Raw genomic sequence first — 18,656 nt, 5'->3', positions numbered from 1 at the left:
TCAAGCCCTAAACCTACCAGGGACCTGCTCTGCTAACATTAAATGTTATTAGTTTAGCGCCACTCCGGTGCCCAGGCACTGTGTTTGTAGATAATCATTAAACAATCATTATTCATCCTCATCGTCGTGTTCAGGCAAAAGCGGCAGAATAGCCACGAGATATGAAAATGCAACACCATAGAAAGACATGTGAAATCCGTCGAGACATTGGGAAGATGTAAAAGTAGTAATTCTTCCGAGCACTGTTTACATTAGTTAATAATAGAAGTTCAACATTGTTGTTCTTGAGAGATTTCTAAGGAAGTTGCTGACTATAACTCTAACTTGAAAGATAAACAATAACTTTAGTGATTTTGCCGATTTGACTTTTCTTGTTTGAAAATGCATGACTTAACACGATAAATTAAAATATACGTATATTCCCAGTGTCGTAATTAGGTAATTGCAATGTTTTCCAACGATAGACGAGTGATATCTCTTCAAGACGTTTATTTTTGCAACAGCAAATCGTGGAATGTTTGAGTTGCGGAGTAAACATTTATTGTAAACAGTTACGGAACTTTCCAGACTGTAATGACTATGTCTGAACTATCAAACATACCTCTTCAAACTTCTGGCGGATTAAGGATTTCATACGTGTTTGTTTGTGTCTGTGTGTGTAAGCCTCGATGGTTCAACGTGTATGGCGTTTAACCTCCGCGCGGAGTCCCGGGTTCGTCTCCTGGGTTGGTTGATTTCAAGTGGAGACTATTTTCAGCAATGTCCCTCCATTGATTGTGTCTGGGGGTTCACCTAGCTTCTAATAAGTGGGCGCCTGGGTTTGTTTAGGCGGCCGGAACATGGTGGTGATCGCATCACTTCAGTGTGGTTTTTAAGAAATTCCCAGTGTGGGGGGGGGTCTATTGACTCTCTAGAGACAGCATGACATAATGCTTTGCAAAGGTACCTCGATAACTTTTAATGGTAATTGGAGTCACTACACACTTCGTTTAACGGAAAGAAGAAGAAGAAAAACTTTTTAATAATTGCTGAAAAATTGCCGATTTAAATTTATAATATCTTGACAGAAAGAAAAGGCCAAGTCACTATATGATGAGAACAGCTAATCGGGACTTGGCCTACAGTTTTCAAAGTGGGAATTTGACACCGACAACCCAAGAAATCTAGTCTGGGACATGACTTTTGGACTTTTGGGGATCTGAATCGAACTTGGGCATAACTTTGCGCGGGAAGGGGGGAGGGCAGAATCAAAATGTTTTCTACCCCATAAAAATAGCAGCCAAGACTACTTTGCTAAATTACTGTTACATGTGCGAGATCATAAAAATTACTCATTAACTTGTTTCTCAGGTCCCAAGAGCTGAAAATTTGTTAGGTGGGTAAGTGGCCCCCAAGTTACGCCTAATTAGTCCGGGACTCTTTGAAAACAAGACAATAGTGATTACCACTACTATATATCTAACGGCAATCATTGTGTACGTAATTTCATGGTCAATTGTTGTTGCGGAAATGATCTTCTTTATTTTTAATCATGATATTTTACCGAAAAATATTTCCAACAAAGGATACCATCTTCCAACTCGCCCATGTGTTTTAATTCAATGACGTTGAAAGATTATACACGTGTAACGTGATCACTAGATACATCAAGCCACGACCGTGTAATTTTTTCCATTTCTTAAATCTTTCACGGGCAACCAGCAACCATAAGAAACTCACCACTTTACTGCTACTGACTTCTTGTGTACATGCACTTGCAAATTTTCAGTGATTTGATTAACACAATTATCACCGCCACCAGATTTATCAGATTTCGTTCATTTTGAAGGCAGATTCCTGATGTTGGAGAGTCTGGAACTCGTAATGCTAACTTTTTCACTAACATTCTAGCTTCACCCCGGTGGAGGCACATAGTGGTTCGGATCCCACTTTCAACTGTAGGTCCAGTCCCGATTAGCCTTACTGTGCATAAAGTGGACTTAAAACACCAACTCAATCAATGAATCATTCTAGCTTCACAACGAATTCTATCTCATTGTTCTTAAAAAAAAGCACACGGTTCTAGAAAAAACTACCGTGTGGCCAGAATTAAAGTTACCCAACTCAGAGCCCTCTGTAGCCTGTTTGAGGCATCGTAGAACTCTGAAATGTGGTGAATCCACTATGCAGACCACGGGGACGAGGATGGCGATAAAAAAGTAGTTCAATTTCCCGCCAACAGGTTGAAATGTGGCGCTGTGCTTCCATGATGCGTTGTAATAATGACGTAAAGTGCTCCAATTGGTTATGGATTTGCCTTTACCTTGCAATCTTGCAATAAACGAGAGATTATTTTCTGGCAACTTCCAGCCACTAACAAATGTCTTCTAATTAATAACTCAGCTAAATCACTTAACGTGATTATTTGTACTACCGCGCTCGCGTCAAAAATTCTGTGTAGGTAGGCTATGTTCAACTCATATAAATACAGATGTTCTATAGTGACAAGTTAAGAGTCACGTGACAACTCATTTGTATCTTTCACATTCATCGGAGTTGCATTTTCCGGCCAATTTCCGTGGACGAAGAAAAGGGAAAGAAAAGAGGTGATCTTCCACCCTGGCCACTTGTTTGACAGTTCGAGAGTAGCGCCTGAGGCTACTGAATCTGTATTCCCCAAATGGAGCTTCCAGTTGTCTGACAGAAAAGTGTTGCAATTGAATGTCGATGTGCGAAAAAGTAACTAAATTACCAATAATATGTTTTCCCCCTAGGGATAAAATTTATCAAGCAGAGAGGGGGACACGAGTATCCAGAGGGGGGGAATTCCCCCTCATCCCCCCTACAAATACCACCCTCCATCACCTCCACAAATGGCCGAGGTTGTTTGAGTTTTAAGTCTACTTTATGCACGGAAGGCTAATCGGGACTGGACCTGTATTTTAAAGCGGGTTTCGAACCACTCTACTGGGTATCGAATCCGGTCCCGTTGATTACCAGATGACAGTATGTGTGTATGTATGTATGTATGTATGTATAAACACACAAAAATACATAAATGCATACCTAGGTCTTCAGGTAACATGTCAGCTTTTAGTGTATCCTCCCCGATGACGTAATGGTAACGCTGTACCCTGCAGATAAAGGGATCCCGGGTTCGATACCCGGTTGAGACCTGGCCTTTAATGCACAACGTGAGAATTGCTTTTAGATCGAAGTAACAAGCCACAAGCGACGTTTGTCGCTTGGAAACAAACCTTCAGAATTAAATATAACCTTTCGTATGGGCATGGCGCTTCAAGCTGCACATGACGCTTGTCGCTTGCGTGTCAATCAATGGCGTGCATCGCGTCGGCTCGGTCTTTTTGTTGCGCACGATCAGTGAATGCCTTTATACAGCAGGTCCGTAGCCAGGCAGGGGCCGGGGGGGCTGAGCCCCCCTGGAACTGCCGCCAGCCCCCCCCCCCTGGCACCGCCTTCAGCCCCTGATATTAGGCAAAACTATTTTCTGTAATTGTTTTCAGTGAAGAGTAAAAATGTAGACAGCAGATATTATTTGCTCACAACTTTCGTGAAGGGTAAATTCACAGAACATGAACAACAACTAATACATCTGTTCATCTTATTTATAAGAAGAAGTATAAGTAGCGGCAAGTATTTAGAAGGTTGTCTTCTCTAGACTCTAGAAGGTTCTTTCACAGGGCAGCTTCTTTATCTGCACCTTCGCTGCCCCTGTTGCGACCTCCCGTTTAGACAAATTTGTGACTTTGATGTCATCATGCAAATTCCCTCCGCATCTGCGTGAAAGGTCAACAGCTCCCATGTTTTGGAAACGAAGGGGAGTTTCATTGCTTCCGCCGGGGGTGGAATGTATTGTAGGCACTATGATTGAATATTGTGCAATTTTTCTTGTGTGATATAAATGTCTGTATCAAAAGTATCATGGGATGTGTAGTGAGGGATGATGTCAGTAGCAGTTAACACTTCCAAGAAACGATGTCTTAAAAGATATAGTAAAATGTAGTATCTGTATGATATTTCTAAAATTCATATAACTTAATGACACCCACACACGTAATTTACCCTCATTTAATACTGTTAAACTTTTGAAAATTGGACTTGATACCTCGTGAGTCCCCCCCCCTGAAGATCAATTCTAGCTACGGGCCTGTTATACAGACACGAGGAACCACACGTCATATTGGTGTGACACCCCACTGTCGCGTGTCGCTTGTTTCTTGTAGTTTGTAGCTTGTTACTTCGGGCTGAAACCTCCCTTCCTATTCCTACACTTTCATCTTTATTTATTTCGTGACATCACACATCGAAAGGCGTGGCTTGTGCTGCAGTTCGGTGCGAAAAGGAACGCCCTCGTGAGCCTTCACTCGAGAAGAACATTCAACCACGTTTACTTCATATCTCTGCCTAAAAAACATAGAGAGAGTACGGCTCATCTTGTTGTTTACCTTTGAAGAGAAAACAAGAATGTGGTGTACCGCACTGTTATCCGTGGCCCACGTGTAACAAATTGCCTCTCTTGAAATACCAGAGAAACTCTTCCGCTATTTTCCGCTGAGTCCGAAAACACTCGCATCTCCTTCCGCCTTACAAAGCACGTACCTCGGTAAATACAATTGTGCAACGCCTCACCAGAAGATATTCACCAACGCTGTCTTTCGTTTTTCGCTCATTCAGCATGGCTAGAAAGTCAGCTGGGCTCTTACGAAATGATATTTGCGTTAGGCATTTACTTGTCTTTTATTATTATAATTATAGTGTGATAATAGTTATATGCAGTGTTTCTAGAGGTGCAATATGCATTTCTTCGGGGGGAAAACGTCTTTTATAGATTTATGTAGTCAAAAACGAAGTGTGTGTGGCATAGTGACTAGCACAGCGCGCTACGACTCTTGAAGTTCCGGGTTCGAATGCAAGCTTCGTCATGCTGTTCTTTGTGAGTGTTCCTTCATCTTATCATCACTCATCCTCATCCTCATCCTCGTGATAGCCAAACTGGCAGAAAAGCTAAGTAAAATAAACATAATCAAAAATCAAACATAGTGTGTCGCATATCCACTTTATTACTATTGTTAATATTCACTTATTGAATGATTTTTTTGATTGAGTTGGTGTTTAAAGTCCACTCTATGCACAGCAAGGCTAATCGGGACTGGCCCTACAGTTTTAAGTGGAATCCGAACGACTGTGTGCCTCCACCGGGTATCGAACCCGGGACCCCTTGATTACAAGGCGACGACGCTACCACTGCGCCATCGGGGAGGCCCGAAGAAATACGTGTATTACTAATTGATACATAATTATTGAAACATGAAAATCATTATTTTTAAGTTCTTTAACACTGTAGTGTTAACATTTCAGTACACGGGTGAAATTGTTGTTACGTTACTTGACGGGTTGTGTCTGACAGCCACATAACGAGAACAATGCTTTCCCGCGCACTGACAGCTGATGGACTAACTTCACGATTATGAACAATTGACTCGGGACAACCGCAACGAAAGGTCTATAGACTGAGTGACACAGTTATATCCATCTACCATCTATTGGAGAAACGAAAAATCAATTCATTTGACTTGTTGCGTGCTTCTCAGGCACAACCCGTCCACTGTAGTGATGCCAAAGTGTCAGACTAAATTATTTCGCCTTGATTTTACAGAATTTCTAAAACACATATTTCGGTATCTTGAAACACCATTGGTGATCAACCAATGGTACGCCCTCGTTCAAATTCCGACCTGTCCATGGGTGTTCTTTGTGAGTGTCCCTTCATGAATTTCATCACATCCTCATCGTCGCGATTAGCCAAAAGTGGCAGAAGAGCAACGCCAAATAACAAACATCAAACCAATGCTAAGCACAGAGACCTTCAAATCCACACTCTAATTGGATGTAGTTTCGCCCCAAGTTTACTGCATAAAGGAGAACACTTTTCATTAGGCACAGTGCATCCGCTTTTCTGTAGCGCCTTCCTCAAAAGATATATTAACAGATGACCAAAGGATTGAATGAACTTATCCACTTTGATTGTCCCCATAGAACTGTACCCTTTACATCAATAGGAACTTCTACCTGTGTCGAACATGTTAGAGGATATTCGAGAACCGATTACTGAATGTGGAAAAATAAACCGTCAAAGGATGTCACAGAACAAATATGACGATAACAAAAGTTAAAAGAGTTGTCAACGGATAGTGCTCAGCGCCCTCATTGTTGTCAACCCTTTACGTCATCTTGATCTACACTTCATTCTTAAAAAAGGAGTGACATCTTGCGGCAAAGTCGTCAATTTAGTTTCTTTCTATTGGTTGATAAGTCCGTTGTTAAAATCATGACGCTGTAGACGAAAATAGAACCTTGCTGGAAAATATGAATGGCGTTTACGTCATATGGATTCATTGCCGCTAGATCCTTTATCAACCATCCCCGACCCACGTGAATCCCTTGCAAAGGGACGATAAATTGGCGATTATTTGTTCGCTTCCTCTATCCCCCCCATGTAGATATCATCGTAGCAGGATCATGTATTCTTCCACCTTTTCTATTCACATCTTTCATTTTCAGTTCTACGTATTCACTTTTTTCCATCAAGTAACTCAAAATGTGTGTTTCTTCCACATAACCCTGTGTTGCCAAATTGCATTTCTAAATACATCATACACAGAGGTAGAAAAATACAGGGTACCCGAAAATTTTCCCCTGGCACCTGAATTTCCAAATTCAGTTCCTTTTTTTCTTTGTTTAAGTATTTCCAGTTCGCTTATGGCCATTTCCATTACCATTTTTCAAGTAACGAATACAGAATGTGTCTCTTAATGTTTGTGTGTTTTCTGCATCATGTGATATTATTAAATCAGAATAATAAACATGAAACATGGTATTATAATTTTGTATTGTTGATAGCCGAATTTTAAGGTCCTCAGCGATATCGTAGAGTCGGTCATATATTAGAATGTATTGCTTAGTTATTCACGCTGTTACCGGCTGAGCCCGATTGAGGAAAGCCACTCCGGTGCAATAATTTAATCACTTCTAATCCAATCGTATATTAATTAATATATTTAATGTTTTGAGGTCACATTTCAAAATGTGTAGCTTTATCTTAGTTTGATTCGTGGTTTCCGTAGCACATAGCAATAAAAAGAAAATAAATCCCTGATCATACATGTCTTTGGCGTAAGGGTAACGACATTTTCCATTCGCACCTACCTACATAGGTACTAAACGGAATGACAGCAGTATGGAAGAGATTGATTGATTTGCTTTACTTCTCCTTTTATGCCACTTTTGGCTAATTTGCGAAGATGCGGATGAGTTATGATATGATGAAATTGATGAAGGGACACTCACAAACATCCATACCCAGGCCAGGATTCGAACCCGCGACCCCTGGCGTCGTAGCGCGACGTGCTAACCATTCCGCCACAGGGGCCGGCAGCATGGAAGAGAAAAGGTATTTTCAAGCATCTGGGCATGCTAAACATCAAGTTTTATTTCATTCGAAATGTTATTTTCTCTGCTGATTGCAAAGAAATAAGGGACTTACTTGACTGCACAAAAGAAATAAGCTAAACAAATTGGGCTAAATAATTTCTATGCTCCGTTTATAGCCGCATAGGTTCACAACTTCCTTTAATTTGTATTTTTCTTCCGCGGTAGCTAGTTGGTAGAGCATGGCTACCACGCAGAAGGTCCGGATTCGAAACTCGGAACAGGTGATCTGAACCAGGAATTTTTTCCAGTCATTTCCCTGTTTCTGCGAGGCTGTAAGGCCCACCCAGCCTCGTATCAATGCGTACCTTGCCGAGATCAAGAATATGTTGAGCTCTACCTCCACATCACCCCATATGCCTTTAAGGCATGTGTGCGCATCTTCTAATCTCTTCGTGGGAACCGCTGGTTTAAGATATGATTACGATTATTTATGTTTCAGTTGTTAATATAAGGCTAAAGTAATATTGATTAGTCGGTTGTCCCAAATTAATGGAAAAATCTTTGAGATAGAGGCTACACTTGTTGTACGTGGTGCAAATACGAGCGGCTGTAGCAACTTACAGATATATGCTAAAAGCACCAAACCCAACCTGCCCAACCTATTCAGGTATGCATTTAATAGCAGAAATAAGCAATACTTAACGTACCTAACGTATTCACATGTTTATTGCTGATATTATATTCATATGCGAGTGGGTTAGGCAGATCACGTTTGGTGCATTTACCTCTACATATCTCAAAGCTGTTATATCTGTTATATGGCTGCGCCATCCAGATTTGGGGAGGGGATTTCCCCTTTCAAATAATATGAAATTCAAAAATGTTACACCTTAAATGCACCATACTTAATCCATTACATGAATAAAAGAAAATGTTTAAGGGTATTATTGAAGAGGGTGGTGGGAGAAACATCCAACTCTTACATATTAGGCCTTAATTGGCACTTGGGTTCTGGGGAGGGGGAATCTGAATTAAACATTAGGGGGGGACAGTATCCAACTCTAGGTCTAAGATTATGGCGGGTATTTTAGTTAGAGGGGGATTGAGCATTAAATTGGGGGGTATCCAATTCTAGTGTATTACTATTGTCTTAGACTGTTGCGGAAATTCTGGTGTGGAGACTCAGAATTAATTGTTTGGAGGAGGCAATATCCACTCTTCAATATCAACAGTGAGTCTAAAATTGGCATGAAAATTTTTGTGGTAGGATTGAGTATTAAATTTAAAGGGGGGGGAGATAGAAAGCTCTTGATAATGCGTTAAATCTTAGATTGTAAATGGATTTCTGTAGTGGAGAGAGAGTTCGAACATTTGGAGACTGTATTTAGCGATATGATAACCACCGTTTTCGACTCCGAACGTGCCAAAATGGAAGCTGGAAAAAAGTAAATCCTGTGTCTCGGAATCCTAAGAAAGTATTGACACCCCCCCCCCTAAATTAATATTCTTGAAAGCCTGCAAAGAAATGGATGTAAAAATTTTCTTCCTCTCTTCGCTCGCAGTGATGTTTTGCTAGAATGCGTGTTTGGCGTGTTGTTATGGGTTACTAAAATAATTATGTACCCCAAGTAAACAACCTGAGCTTAACAATTTCTAGCTAGGGTTGTGTAATGTTTCGTGAAACAATAATTGAATCGGTCATACGGCTGGAGCATGTTATTTGCTTTATCAATGTTGGATTTTCTATCTTTATCTTAAATTGTGTAACAATTTATGTTACTCAAATTGTGAGTTTTATAAACCCACTCACAAACACTATTTATATGCATATTTACATAATTTAATTTACTACATGTAACCAATGAATGTGCTAGCTTTAAGGTTTTTTCGAAAATCGAACAATTAAAAAATATGGACAGTTTAACATGGTATTTCATTCAAATAGACATAAATGATTACGTATTCATCCAAACTATTTGGGGGATTATGATGAACGATTTTAGGGGCGGTCTTGAGTGATTGGCACCCCTGTTTAGGGAGGAGGGGCAGATCAAGTATAGTGGTTAGTAAAGCTAAGGAAAAAGTTACTTTCGGTAGACACGCTGTCGTAATCAAATACTTTGTGGGGATTACGATATGGTTTGAGGGCGCGATTTGGGACGGGGGGATGTATGACATGATTTTGGAGGGGATGCGCCATTGGTTATAGCTGTCGCTAGCCGCTCAGGTACAAATGAATAGTTTCCACGGCTGCCGCGTATGACTATTGCCAATATTCTTATGCAGGGGTAGAATAATACGGTCGCCCGGTCACCATGGTGCCTGAAAATTGTCATCTGGAGCCTGAATTTTCAAATTCAGTGCTAAAAAATAGATTTTGTTAATATTTCGAGTTCGTTTATTGAAATTTTCATTACATTTTCTTTTCAAATAACAAGTACAGTATGTGTTTTCTGTATCACGAGAATCATTAAAGCAGAATAATAAACATGCCATTATAATTTTTTCACTGTTTATAGCAGAATTTTAAAATCTGAAGCAATATGGAAAAGTAGGTCATATACGGCGTACGGTTTAAGAAGCGATATCGGGCGGGCCCACTCAGAGCGTGTTCGTGGCGACCAGCCTATGGCAAGACCGCAACGTTGGCTATACAGTCAGGAAACTGTGGCGGGCAAGTTAAACGCCGTGTTCTGTAATTTTTCTTGCGCAGGAAGCTTTCATAAAACTCGCCTATTTAAGGTTCATCACAAGATGGGGCAAGACATTTTGAATCTGACTGTCCAAGTCCCATAAATTTCCGTCGCCTACAACCGGAATTATCGTTTCTCGAAGAAACACTGGGTACAACACGCCTCAACACATATATAATGATTAATGACCCTTTCATTTTCCTTCAGTCTGCTTTTTTTCGTTGCTATCGTGTTGACAGCTGAGTTGTTCTGTCTTGGGAAAACAATGGGTGATAAATTCGTCTCACTATACATAATGACCTTTCATTGTCGTGGGCGTTCCCCAACATTGCAAGTCTGATTTGAGTTCTTATATGCTGGAGTGATATGATATAATCCTGTGTAGAAATATTTACTATATTAATTCACTGTACTCATATATACTGTGTATGCATTATAAAAGAAAATAGTTCAATATTGGACACAGCGAATTCTCTGTCTTTCCCTTCCGCTAGCAGTTAGTTTGGCAACAGCGCAATAACACTGGCTGCGTATTGGCTGAACTCAAGTTCCTTCTAAAAGCGTACGCCGTATAGAATGTATTGCATAGTTATTCATGCTGTTACCGGTTAGAAATGCCACTCTGTCTCAAGAATTCATTACTTTTAATCCAATCTTGTATTAATTAATAAATTAAATGTTTTAAGATCATATTTCAATATGTATAGCTTTATCGTAGTTGGATTCATGGTTTTCTTAGACCAGATTTGCCGGAAAAAAGGCTGGCGCCTGTATTTATTTTTACTTTCTTCTACCACCGTTCTTTTGTAATTTGAGATCATTAGTCGCAATGCTATTCATAATTCCATTGCTCGCAGTGCGTGGTGGAAATTTCTATCGTATAGGCGACTGATAGAAGTGGACGTCGAACCTTCGGAGGGAACGCGTACAGAATTTGAAACGGGCAACTTTCAGTTCAAGACACCTTGCAGTTCCAGCACGCATTGCCAACCACGATGCGCAGCTTATTCGGTGACCTTTACTGTGAATGCTGCATGCAAGGACCTGCGAGGCTTGGCACGCTCCTTGGCTCGTCTCGTGAACCAAGACACTTGTCCTGTCCTGGTCTTGTCTTGATCTGCAAACACCATCCCCGTTCTTCAAAGAAGAGCCTCCATCTCGTCTCGATATTGAAAAACCGACCTCGATCTTTTCTCGGTCTTGAAGAACAATTTATTGATTTGTTGTTTTAAGTCCACTTTGTGCACAGTAAGGCTAATCGGGACTGGACCTACAGTTTAAAGTGGGATCCGAACTACTATGTGCCTCCACCGGGAATCGAACTCGGGACCCCTTGATTACAGGGCGACGACGCTACCACTGCGCCATCGGGGAGGCCCTCTTGAAGAACGAGCCTCGATATTGTTATTATTTTTATTATAATACAAATTGGGAGACTTTACTACTCGATCTAACAGATCCAGCACAATTGTTGTTGCATTATTATTATTATTATTTTTACATTTCCTACAGTTAGTGTAGTGAAATTCACAGTTATTGTATTTTGTTATTAACTCTTACACAACTAATTCAAGGAAAGGCTTTAAAAAATAGGGGGACCTTTTACTCATGAGGTTTAAGTTGTATGATCTCTCTCCTAAAACTATCAATTTTGGAATTTTGAAAACTGTGAAACCATTTTTTTTTTAAATTAAGTTATAGAATATGAAAATATAGCCCGAGGTACAATCAATCTCTCCCATCTAATCCAGTTTCTACTTTGGATATTCTCTTCGATTATTATTTAAAAGAACTTTATTTATCTTAGTAACAATAAAAATAACAAGCTTTCTGTTCTTTTGCAACTTTAAAAAATACGATGCCAATTTACAGGTCGTGAGGTCGACGGGCCGCCATATTTAGATTACAACAATAGGGGCAACAATCAAGTTTGGGTTGCACGACTTTTGGAATAAATCAATGAATTAACTAAAAATTTAGGGTGCGTAGACACATAGCTATGGCCATTTTGTACCCTTCACTGTACACGGGGAAATATCTCCTACCTAAAATGTTTGCTTATTAAGAGCAGGAGTTTCTAGTGCAAGGTTGACCTGCACAGAACAAACACAGCACATTAAAAAGGTAAGGATACACTGAGCGTCTCCATATATTTGACAACCGTACATCACACAAGTAACCTTGCAGTACTATATATAATCCATAAATTCCTGTAAGGCAACAGAAAACCACACCAATGTACAGAACAAAACTGTTATACGTTATATTGTTACCCAGTTGCCTCGGCCTTGGTTGGCCACCGTAGCTTCTCGTCTGCAAGAGAAATTAATCCAGGTGACAAGTGTCAGTAACCAATTAGGTTCGCCCGTGTAACGTGTAAAGCAAACCAATGCCGTAAATTGCCCCATTATGAGAGCGTAATAGACTTCGGGATGCCAATCACGTAAAAGAATTTGCTTTCTCTGGACGCCTGCGTTGCGGGCCAAATAGAACATGTTATTCTTCCGTACACGAACATTATCGTACACCAAAATGGCAACAGCTTCGTAGCAATTTCGATCGAGAACCAGTTTGGCCTATATACAGGGTGATTCGCAGTTCGTCTCGTTGCTTTTGAGAATATTGCTTTTCCAGTGCCGAAGCGTGAACCGCCGTCATACTGTTCCAACTGGCGGGTGCGTATAATCCTGTCCCCCTTATCTGTGTAGCAAGCCAGCGCATATCGTCGCCCAAAGGTAATTGCAGTCGCTCCTCCCTTTCCACGCAATTCTGTCCCTCTCACGTGCTCATTGGTGGAGCCGTCTCGCGTCACTACTTGCGCAGAGACTTGTGTTCGTTCGCTGGGACAGAATATAGGGACAAGGATTCACGACCCTTATCTCTGTTTGCGTTTACAAGTTTGTTCCCTTGCTCAAAAGAGTGCTACCCTGTAAACATTCTGCCACGGCCTTCATGTTATTGCTTGTTTGTTGTCAATTCACCTTATGTCCACGGATGCCCAGAAGGGCAATCTAAAATTATATATTTCTCACATATAATTCATTTCAGCCACCGTAATTACTCATAATTACAAGAAACACTCGAATATGGTAGTTGCAGAAACGAAAACGGTCTTAATTGTCAGTCTCGTCTCCAATTCAGAGATCTGGCTGCCCTTTTACAAGGCCGTTCCTGCATCATCCCTAACAATCGCCATCGCAATCTGCCAAAAGACGCAGACTAGTGACCAGTATTGTAACTTGGGGTGTAACTTCATAGGGCAGAACATGAGAGAGAAAGTTAAGAACCGACCTCCGTGGCAGAGTGGTTAGCACAGCGCTACGACGCCAGAGGTCCTGGGTTCGAATCCCGGCCTGGACACGGGTGTTCTTTGTGTGTGTCCATTCGTCAGATTCATCATCTCATCACTCATAATGTTCGCGACTTGCCAAAAGTCGCAGAAAAACGTAGAGCAGGGTAGAACACGTGATGCTAAGAGGGAAGGAGAGGAAACGAAAATTGGGATCTGCGCCGCGGCAGAGACTGGTGTGTCGGCGTTTATATCTTATGTAAATGAAATCAACCAATCAAAAGGTTAAAAAAAAATACTCTTAACATGTAAATTTTAGTAAATCCGGAAATTTTGCTGGGGCAATTGCACCCCTTGCCTCGGCCAAGTTACGCCTATGATAGTGACGCAAAATAAGCAAAGATATAAATCGGGCACAGGGTAGATTGATCGGTGTGTGTCTTCCTGTATCACTGAAATCTATACCCTTGCCGGTATGGAACCTGATGAGTGACCCTATAAGTATCATTCCGGTGTATGGCTTAGTGTAGCTATATTGTTTGATTTGGTTATCTTCCACTCTTGGTTAATCGCTGCGATGAGGATGAATGCTGGTAAGATGAAATTAATGAAAGGACAATAGGGGGAACACATGGACAGGATCCAAACAAGTCCCCAAAGAGGATTACTCTGGCTGAGTGCAGACGCCACAGCCACGTTAGTCTGTAAAACGCATTCCAGGATGCACTATGTCGAAGAGAGGTTTTCTTCAGAAAGGATCATCACACCTTAGGAAGCTTTCAGACCAAAGCGACGTGGTACAGGCGACAAGCGACATCTTCGGTTCGGAAGGTTTCATTTATTACTGAGGGCTTGTTTCGAAGCGACATGACGTCCTAGCCTTGTAATCAAGGGGTCCCGGGTTCGATACCCGCTGGAGCCACATAGTGGTTCGGATCCCACTTTAAACTGTAGGTCCAGTCCCGGTTAGCCTTACTGTGCATAAAGTGGACTTAAAACACCAAATCAATCCAATCCAAGCGACATGACAATTTGCACGTGTCGCTCGGGCTGGTCCCATTTTTACTATCGTGCATGTTGTCACATCGGTGTGTTGGTAGCGCATGCGCTGTGAATACTTTCTTATAGACGGTCGCGTGTCGCTTCGGTCTGGAAGCTCCCTTACACACCGCTTAATTTATAGGAAGTGACTGACATGGTTTAGGTTATTTTACGTCGTTTTTCTGCCACTTGTGACTATTTGCTAAGATGAAGATGCGTGATGATGTGATGTGATGAAATTGATGAAGATACGCTCACAAAGAACGCGCAGGCCCAGGCCGAGATTCAAAACTTAAGACTCCTGACGTCGTAGAGCGTTGTGCTAACCACTCAGCCACGGAGGTCGACACGTCGGTAAGAAAATGCAGGAAGTAATACTGTCATTCTTCTCAATCTCCCTCCACCCATCTCTCCACGTGTCGTTTTTGTTTACATAACGTGACCCAAGGCTTTCATGGTTTTACTTTCGGATAGAAGTGTTTATGATTATTATTTGTGCTGAAATGGCACAAACACAACTTGCACTCTTAAACACCAATCTTCGCTTTTCAACGATGCGCTCAAGGTTCCCTATTTGTGTGTTGACACTTTGGTTTTCATCTTAATAACACGTTAGGTGACGCGGCATGTTTCGGCTTCCTGTTTCACATCGTTCGACCTTCGTTGCAATCGCGAATATGCGTTTCATGCGCTTTTTCCCCCCCATTCTTAACGACATGTATCGTCGTTTCCTGATGCTGATTGCCTCAATTGAAAACGTTAATGTTTTCTCTTTGCTTATCCACCTGGAAGGGTTACGTAGAAATTTTGATAGATATGAAAGGTTATGGCCAAGGTTCAATCTATTACACGTTCGTTATATAATATCCGCATTGAGGTATTTTTGAAATAAATATTTGTATTTATCTTAATTTACATCTCCTTGTCTCTTTAGGTAAGCAAATCGCGATGACGACGATGAATAATGAAATTGATGATGCTCATCAAGCCACTATTGTACTCAGGATTGTGTGCCGGAAGGGGTTGGAATTGTAAAGGTGGATATTAAATTACTACGTTCTTGGGGGACGTTATACACTATAAAATGCTTCGTACTTACTATATTTAACCTTCATTTTATTGATTGATTTAATTGTAATTGGTGGGTGTACGGGGAAATATTCCTTTTTCTAAAATTCTTACTTAGGAATTTAAAACAAGGTGTGTAAAAAACCCCTTGAGAAAAGTGCGAGGTTGTAAAGGGACTTACACAAGATATAAATGCCGACACACCAGTCTCTGCCGCGGCGCAGATCCCAATTTTCGTTTCCTCTCCTTCCCTCTTAGCATCACGTGTTCTACCCTGCTCGCCAACCTTCGTCATCGTTGCCAATTGTCATTCCATTCCTGGACACACACTACACGTTCTTGCTACACAACACATTAAAAAGTAAAAATAAACTAAAAGCTTACTCACTTCACAGACAGTGGAAAAGTCCAGCTCTTCGCAAGAAAGCTAAGATCATCATCTCCTAAAAGGGATGACAAACAATTGGGAAGATTAAAAGTTCTTCAAAGACAAAACTGGTAATCGACGCTGATTTTAGAGTGAGGGGGCGTTGCATGTACCACTTGCACATTGCAACATGCAATGAAGGCATATGGGAGGTGGGTAGGTGAGGCCCCACATATTCACCATCTGGGCCATTGGTATAGTTTATGTGAGCAGATCCCCAACCCAGGTACCCATTTATTGGAGACTGGGTGGACCCCAGAGCCACTCCATGGGGAGACATGCTGGAAAACTTCCACACCCGAGAGTATCCACCCCAGGAATTGAACCAGGGTCTCCCTCCTGGCAGTTAGATAGAGTGGAATAAAAGAAGTATCAGCAGTAAATTTTCACAAGTTGGGTAAAGAAAAGGTTCATGTGTTGTTATGACCACACACTCACTGATTGTAAAGCTGCCAGGTTCGGTAGAAGCAAGAGGTCCTAGGTACGAATCCGGTATGAACCCTAGACGGTCCCTTTGTCTGGTCGACCTCGTCGTAGTGACATTCGCTATCAGCAAACAGCAACGTCAAAAATACGAAGAAAGGAAGCTAAATTGCGACTGATCGTTCAACAACATTGTGAGGCTAGCCGGTGAAACTGCAGCTCTTCTAGGCGACACCGGGGTGCGCAGAGGATTGCGCGGAAGTCTCTCGCGCATGGGCACAAGCGCGAGTGGGCGGAAACTTATCTACTACGACTCGCATCTTAAGGTACGGACAGGGGCATCACAAAAACAGCTTCAGACGGTGAAAACTTCGAAGTTGACTGCGCATACAATGACAGAGCGTAGGTGAAAGAGTCCTCGAAAATTCATTTTCCCCTTCCAACCCACCAAACAATTGAAACGCTATTGCTTCCGCCGTGCTCTTACGCTTTCGAAAGGCGTCGTGGCGAGTCCGGAAATGATAAAGGAGTGTTTAATTTCGCGCTCTTCTCCTTCCCGGCTTCGTACGGGCATTAGCACGTTGCGCTTTAATGAGAAAGACTTTCACCCAAAAACTTTCTTCCATTGTGCTTCCTCCTTCGCTTCGCCCGCAAGATGACAGATGAGTGTTTGGGCACCTTCGCCGCCTTTCCAATGACTCAGGACATCGGTTTAAGAAAGGGTTGACCCCCCTCAGATGCAAATCATTTAAGTTCGTGTGGATGTGGGGCATGTGTTGTAATAAGTACACTTCCTCCTTCTGGATTAAGTGGCGAGAGTATATGTACAACAACAACAACATCAACAACAATAGGGTATTATATTTTTGTTGCAGCTTATTGTTGGTGATGAATAGATGAGTTCATAAATTAGATTGTATTGAACATTATGTTGTGGTTACAGAGCAGGTTTCACTTTTCTGAGGGGGGCCGTGCCTGTGTTAGGGAAGGGCAAACTGGAGCACTCGCCCGAGGCCCCGCAATTTAGGGGGGACCCTCTCTAAACAAAAATAAAAATAATTTGTTTGTATGCCATTTATCACAAGTTTATAGGACTCTGTAGCTTCCAATTAAGCAACTAATCAGATTTGTTCTTTCTTCAATTTTACTGAAATAATATTGTCAACAAAATACTACACGCAAGGGGTCCCGGGTTCGAATATCGGTCTGAGCATGGATGTTTGTGAGTGTCCATTCATCATATCATCACTCATCCCCATCTTCGCAAATTAGCCAAAAGTGGCACAAAAAGCGAAGTAAAATATAGCAAATCAATCAGTCAATCAAAGAAGAACTTCATAAAAATCGTGTTCAAAATAATTAACATTTATTAAAATTGAAATCATGAAGTGAAAATATTATTACATATGAAACCGTGTAAATTCACTAGAGCGTCAAAATTCAATGAAAATGGAACAAAATAATTATGATAGAGAACGTTATTGGATATAATTAAAATTTGCTACTTAGACAGGTAAAATAATAGGTTGATATCGAACATACCTAATTCCGTAATTAAATATAGTGAACGTCGCACCAAAGGCACGTCGGAAATGAAATGAACAATAATGTAGAGACTTAGCAGCCTCAAAGAATTCTACTAATGTCGAATTAAATATTATAGATACTCGAATTTCGACTCCAATTAAAAATTAACCAGTAGACCTACATAAAAACGAGTTGCATCAAAATTTAGCTTATTCAATTCTGCGTTAACCAATGCTAACCATATTTTTTTTTTTCGAGTGTGCCTTCTATTTTTCATCGTCGTGAGAATAAAAAAATATGCCTTTTCCTTTACTTTTCCAAATCTTCTCCTTGAAATTATATAAATTTAAACAGCGTTGTTCGATCGTGATAAAATTTTGGTACGGTGCAGGCAATAAGGTTTTTAACAAATTCAGCCCTTATCAATTTTTCGAAACAACTTTTTGTTAGTATTGGGTAGTCCTACAAATACAATATTGGTCTTGTTTTGGAGCTCCTTGCATTCATTTTTAAAATCCATTATCACTCGCGGTGACAGTCCGCAGATTCCAAGGTTCAATGGACATCGCTGTGTACGGTGTAGCCATGTTCCACGTACATCTTTAGTAAGTTGAATAAAAATCTGTATAGAATCGGTTTCGCAATGTGAATTGACAACCATATTGGATTTTACGACAGTAAAAAAAATGGAAGGCATACTCGAAGAAAAATTGGTTAGCTTAGATTAATGCAAAATTGAATAAGCTATTTTTTTTTA

General features: G+C 41.0%; 1 protein-coding gene across 3 annotated transcripts in view; it reads left to right on the top strand.

Moving 5' to 3' along the window:
- LOC145986676 (putative fatty acyl-CoA reductase CG5065) overlaps positions 1-18,656 on the top strand; it is a 131,904-nt gene that overhangs the window by 39,055 nt on the left and 74,193 nt on the right. The gene's annotated exons all lie outside the window — the stretch shown is intronic.

The sequence above is a fragment of the Lepisma saccharinum genome, chromosome 4, assembly GCF_977018435.1.
Source record: "Lepisma saccharinum chromosome 4, izLepSacc3.1, whole genome shotgun sequence".
Lineage (NCBI taxonomy): Eukaryota > Metazoa > Arthropoda > Insecta > Zygentoma > Lepismatidae > Lepisma > Lepisma saccharinum.
The sequence above is the reverse complement of the archived record's forward strand: the minus strand, read 5'-3'. Positions and strand labels throughout refer to the sequence as shown.